This window comes from Rhincodon typus, unplaced genomic scaffold (genome assembly GCF_021869965.1).
Source record: "Rhincodon typus isolate 14 unplaced genomic scaffold, sRhiTyp1.1 hic_rhity00007377, whole genome shotgun sequence".
In the NCBI taxonomy this organism is placed as follows: Eukaryota; Metazoa; Chordata; class Chondrichthyes; order Orectolobiformes; family Rhincodontidae; genus Rhincodon; species Rhincodon typus.
This window is the reverse complement of record NW_025973015.1, coordinates 1,883-7,425: the sequence shown is the minus strand read 5'-3', so window position 1 is coordinate 7,425 and position 5,543 is coordinate 1,883. Positions and strand designations below refer to the sequence as shown.

Below are 5,543 nucleotides of genomic sequence, written 5' to 3'. Positions count from 1 at the left end.
AAAAAAAACTTAAAATCCCAGCTGCAGTTGCAGGATTTGAACATGTGGCCCCAGAATTACCAGTGCACTAACACTACCTACGATCCTACTGTTTCTTTTTCGTTTATTCATTCACGGGATGAGGGCGTCGCTGGCTAGGCAGCATTTATTGCCCATCCCTAATTGCCCAGGGGGCAGTTTAGAGTCAACCACATTGCTGGGGGTCTGGAGTCACATGTAGGCCAGACCAGGTAAGGGTGGCAGTTTCCTTCCCGAAAGGACATTAGTAAACCAGATGGGTTTTTCCAACATTCGGCAATGGATTCATGGACATCATTAGACTCTTAATTCCAGATATTTTATTGAAGTTAATTTCCACCATCTGCCATGGCAGGATTTGAACCCAGGTTCCCAGAACATTATCTAGGTCTCTGGATTAACAGTCCAGTGATAATACCACTAGGCCATTGCCTCCCCCTAAACCGGGACTCCTGCCTAAACTGGGGCATTTTCCCAGCAGCATTCCTGTTCCCCCTCCTCTCTGAGCTCTCTTTATAAACCAGCCCACCTTGAATGTTACAGCCAGGTTTACACTGAGTAAAAACTGAAAGAACTGCGGATGCTATAAATCAGGAATAAAAACAGAAATTGCTGGAAAAGCTCAGCAGGTTTGGCAGTGTCTGAGGAAGGGTTGCCAGACCTGAAACGTTAACTCTGATTTTTCGCCAGACCCGCTGAGCCTTTCCAGCAACTTCTATTTTTGCTCCAGGTTTACATGGAGCCCTGCCAGGCAGCATGCAACAGGAACAGAGGGGATTCTGATTAATGTTTCTCCATCACTTAGGCAGCAACACAAAGTCACTTCTGGTCACACAGGTAGGGCAACGACTGGCCACTTGCTGCTCGGGATTCGATAGCCTCCACCCACCCCCCCCACACCCTCTGTGACGTGGAAACATTCCCAGGTAAGTACTGAGCCTCTTATACCTAATAAATGCGCCTTTTCGCTCTCTTTCAGCTCAGTCCACTACTCCCAGACTTTGACAGATGTGGCTTCCCAGAGAACCACCATCAACAGCAACTGAGCCAGACAAGGAGCAAGTGAGGGAGGGTGGTGGGGGTTGAAGGGCTTCAAAGAAGGGGTTTATGGGACATGGGCATCACTGGCTAGGCCAGCAGTTATTATCCCATCTCTAATTGTCTGGAAGGTAGTTAAGTGTCAGTCACATAGCAGTTGGTCTGGAGTGACATGTTGGCCAGACCATGTGAAGATATCACCTCATGGGGCTTTACAGTAACAGCAGGGTTACACAGATGCCATTCAGGTAGCTTTGAATTCCACATTCATCATCTGTCATGGTGGGATTCAAACCTCTGTCGCCTGCATATTAACCTGGGGTTCTGGATTACTAACCTGGTGACATTACCACTGTGCCACTGTCTAACAGCAAAAGGCAGGTTGTTTCATGAGGAAGGTTTGCATGGGTGAGACTTGTATGTATGGGAATTGAGAAGAGTAAATGGTAACTTGATTGAAACATTGAAGATGCTGAGGGTGGAAATGAAAAGGATGTTTCCTCTTGAATCTAGGAGGAGGGGTAACTGTTTAAGAAGCAGGGGTTACCATTTTAGGCAAAAATGAGGTAAAATTCTCTCTCACAGAGGGCCAGGTGTCTCTGGAACTCTCTTCCTCAAAAGGAGATGGAAGCAGGCTCCTTGAAGGTTTTGCAGACAGATTCTTGCTGGAGAGGGCTGGGTGGAAATCTGGAGGAATTGGATCAACCACAATTGGATCGAATGGGACAGCAGACTCAATGTGCTGAATGGCCTCCTGATGTCCCAGATTTGAATGTTCAGAATGAAGGAATATAAAGGAAGCCACGTTCACCTTCCTGCTCATCTTCCCAGGAGGCAAACTGGTCTGGGCTTCAGGCTCCAGCAGGCCTCCCCACTGCTATCTCCCTCCCTCTTCACATAGTAACCCAGACAGTAAATATTCCACAGCTTCCCCAATGCCCAATTCATCATGCAAATACTGAGAAACATGGGACTAAAAAGCTTTAATTAGGAGAATGGGAAGGGGGAGGGTAGTATGAGTTAGTTAAGATGATTAAAGGAATTGACAGTCTTTACTGCAGCCCAATTTGCTACCTTACACAATGGAGTGACTGGTCATCTCCTGCTTCTGCAAAACAGGATGGGCTGTATTTTTTCTCTGCTGCTGGACTTTGGGGTGAGTGGTAGCTGTGAGGGAATGGTGCCCCCATGTGGTCATTGAGCCAGCTCTGAAAGGGCAGTACTCTCTCACTGATCTCACCCATCTCTCTCTCTCTCTCTCAGCTGCTCACACAACGCTCGCTTTGTGGATCAACCCCAGTGGGGGTAATGAGAAACTTCCAGCATATGATCTTCAACCTGGGTTCTACAACAGGGTGATACCAACTGCACCACCACTGACCACAGCTCAGAAGTCACTATCCTGATGAACAGCAACAATCAGTCACCAGGTCAGTTTTGGTGAATTTATAGATGCAGTTTATCAAATACATGCTCATGATTGAGAGGCTCCCATACAGTTTCGGTATAAACTCCTCCTCAGATTCTCCAAATCATCTACACTCACTTGTGGAACATTGTCCCCATCAAACACTCCCAGGTCTCAGTGTAGAGGGAGCTTTACTCTCTATCCAACCCTGTGCTGTCCCTGTCCTGGGAGCGTTTGCTGATGACAGTGTAGAGGGAGCTTTACTCTGTATCTAACCCCATGCTGTCCCTGTCCTGGGATTGTTTGCTGGTGACAGTGTAGAGGAAGCTTCACTCTGTATCTAACCCCATGCTGTCCCTGTGCAGGGAGTGTTTGATGGGGGATGGTGTAGAGGGGGAATTTACTTTGCATCTAACCCCGTGCTGTCCCTGTCCTGGGAGTGTCTGATGGGGGATGGTGTAGAGAGAGCTTTAATTTCAGTTTAAAGGAGGAGCTGGAACTTTAATGGTTAGCTTCACTGTTGCTCTCTCTACACCAAGTACTGCAGAGGTTTCAGGCAGCAGCTTTCTAATGGTAACTAGGGGTGGGCAATAAAGGCTGACCTAGTCAGTAATGTCCACATCCCACAAACAAATCAAACAGCTGCTGAATACTTTCTTCCTGTTGCTGCAGGTAACCCATCGAGCTGCTCAGTGAGAGAAGACACCGCAGCAAGAAAGTAAATACAAAAGCCAAGAACTGGAGACAACTGTGATATCTGCCATCAGAGTAACCAATGGTCCATTACCTGAATGGAGAAGGGAATCTGAGGTTTTTTTTTAAACAATGTGACGTCTATTTGATTTTCTGTTTCTTGAATTAAAATCTCAGTACTGATGTATTGGACTGACTCTCTGCAAAGGGAACACACACACAAGCACAATCTCTCTCCTTGAGAGATCAGGTAGACACTGACAAATGAACATAAGGAGCAGGAGCTGAAGTAGCCATTCACCCTTTGAGCCTGCTCTGCTATTCAATCCATGGCTGGTCTCACTATGTTTCAAGTCTCACGTTCCCATCTCTCCTCCCATATCTGCAACTCTCCTGCCTAACAAGAAGTTTTCCACCTCTGGTCTTACAATATTTAATGACTCATCACCTTCTGAGCCACAAGGCTCCAAAATTTCACAACCCCTGATTTCAGTGCCCACTCATTCTAGACTACAGTGATTCAAGAAGGCTGCTCATCACCACCTTTAGTTGTGGGGGTGGGGGAGGGGGTAATTAATGTCAGTCTAGCCAGTGAAGCCCAAATCCACCAACTGATTAGAAAAAAATGCTGTCAATCTGCAACAGACCCATGTTTGCGTAATATTTTCTGCCAGCCAGCCAATTGGCTTCCCATGCCAGCAATTTATCCCCTGCACCATTAACTCCTACTATACGCTATAACATTTTGTGTCTTATGGAAATCAAAGTACAACAGGCTCCCATTTTCTACAGAGCATGTTAATCCTTCAAAGTGCTCTAAAATTGGTTACACAGAAGTTCCCTTTCGCAAGACCATGCTGACTCATCCCAATTAACTTCGGTTTCTCAAAGTGCCCAGCTAAGGTTTGATTCTAACACCTTTCCCATGACAAGTTAACTGGCCTTTAGTTTCCATTTTCTGCTCCACACTCTTATTGATATTTTTCAGTCTAATGGAACCTTTCCAGAACCTAACAAGATTTAATATTAACACCAATGCTTCTATGAGCTGATAAGCCACTCAGTAAGAACCTAATTAGAGATGAAGCCCATCAAGAGCCAGAGACTTATCAATTCACAGGACTATTGGTTTGCTCAGTCTCATTTCCCTTGTGATAATTTAACTGTGTTCTTCTCTCCTTTCCACCTCCTGATTTACAGCTATTCCTGGAATGATTTTGTATTCCCGCTAGTAAGGACAGAAGCAAAATATCTGCTTGAGGCTTTTTTTTCTATTATTGACCAGTAACTTCCCATGCTTGCCCTGTCGAGGACCAAAACTCATTTTACTTATTCTTTTCCTTTTAGATACCAATAGAAACTTTTCCTATCTGGTTTTACACCGCTAGATTGCTTCCTTTCATGCTTTAACTTATCTGTCCTGATTAACCTTTTAGTCATTGTGTTGTTCCTTGCATTCTGACCAGTCCTCTGATCTGCCACTCATTTTTGTATAATAGTTTGGCTTTTCCTTAAATTTGAATGCTCCACAACTCCTTTAGTTAACTGTGGATGGCAGGTCTTCCTATTGGAATATTTCTTTGGAGTAGAAACATACTTATTCTGAAGAATCCCCTTAAATGTCAATATTCTTAGCCTAATATCCAGTTCCCTTCAGATAGCTCTGCGTTCAGGCCCACAATGTTTAAAATACTAGTCTTAGACCCACTGTTCTTTCAAACTGGATGTAAAATTCAATGTTATTATGATCACTGCTAGCTCAAGATCTTTCTTCTGAGATCATTAATTAGTTCTGTCACATTATACAGCACAAGCCAGATATGATGTCTCTGGCTGGTTGGAAACATCATCTGGAAAGCATTTTATAAATTCTCATCAAGGTTACCATTACCAAACTCATTTCTCTGGTTCACAGGCAAATTAAAATCACCCACAATTAGCACTGTCTCATATTTCTTGTACGATTCACCTTACATTGTGGTTATTGTTTGGGCCCTGCCAATCACTCCCACTAGTGATCGCTTTTTCATATCATAGAATCGCTACAGTGTGGAAGCAGGCCATTCAGCCCATCAAGTCACATCAATCCTCCATGGAGTGGCCCACCCAGACCTACCACCTACACTTTCCCTGTAACCCTGCAATTCCCATGGCTAATCCACATGGCCTGTACATCCCTGGACACTATGGGCAGTTTAGCAATGGCCAATCGACCCTAACCTGCACTTTGGACTGTGGGAGGAAGCTAGAGAGTTGAGGAAACCCACACAGACATGTGGAGAATGTGCAAATTCCACACAGACCGTCACCCGAGAGTGGAATCGAACCCGGGTCCCTGGTGCGGACAGGCAGCAGTGCTAACCACTGAGCTGTTCATGTATTAATA

General features: G+C 45.0%; 1 long non-coding RNA gene across 1 annotated transcript; it reads left to right on the top strand.

Moving 5' to 3' along the window:
* Window positions 1–663: 663 nt before the first annotated feature.
* Window positions 664–3,334, top strand: LOC125482224. The gene is made up of 3 exons (XR_007261578.1): window positions 664–944; window positions 2,320–2,486; window positions 3,137–3,334. It is a non-coding gene; the product is annotated as an uncharacterized LOC125482224 (long non-coding RNA).
* Window positions 3,335–5,543: the final 2,209 nt, after the last annotated feature.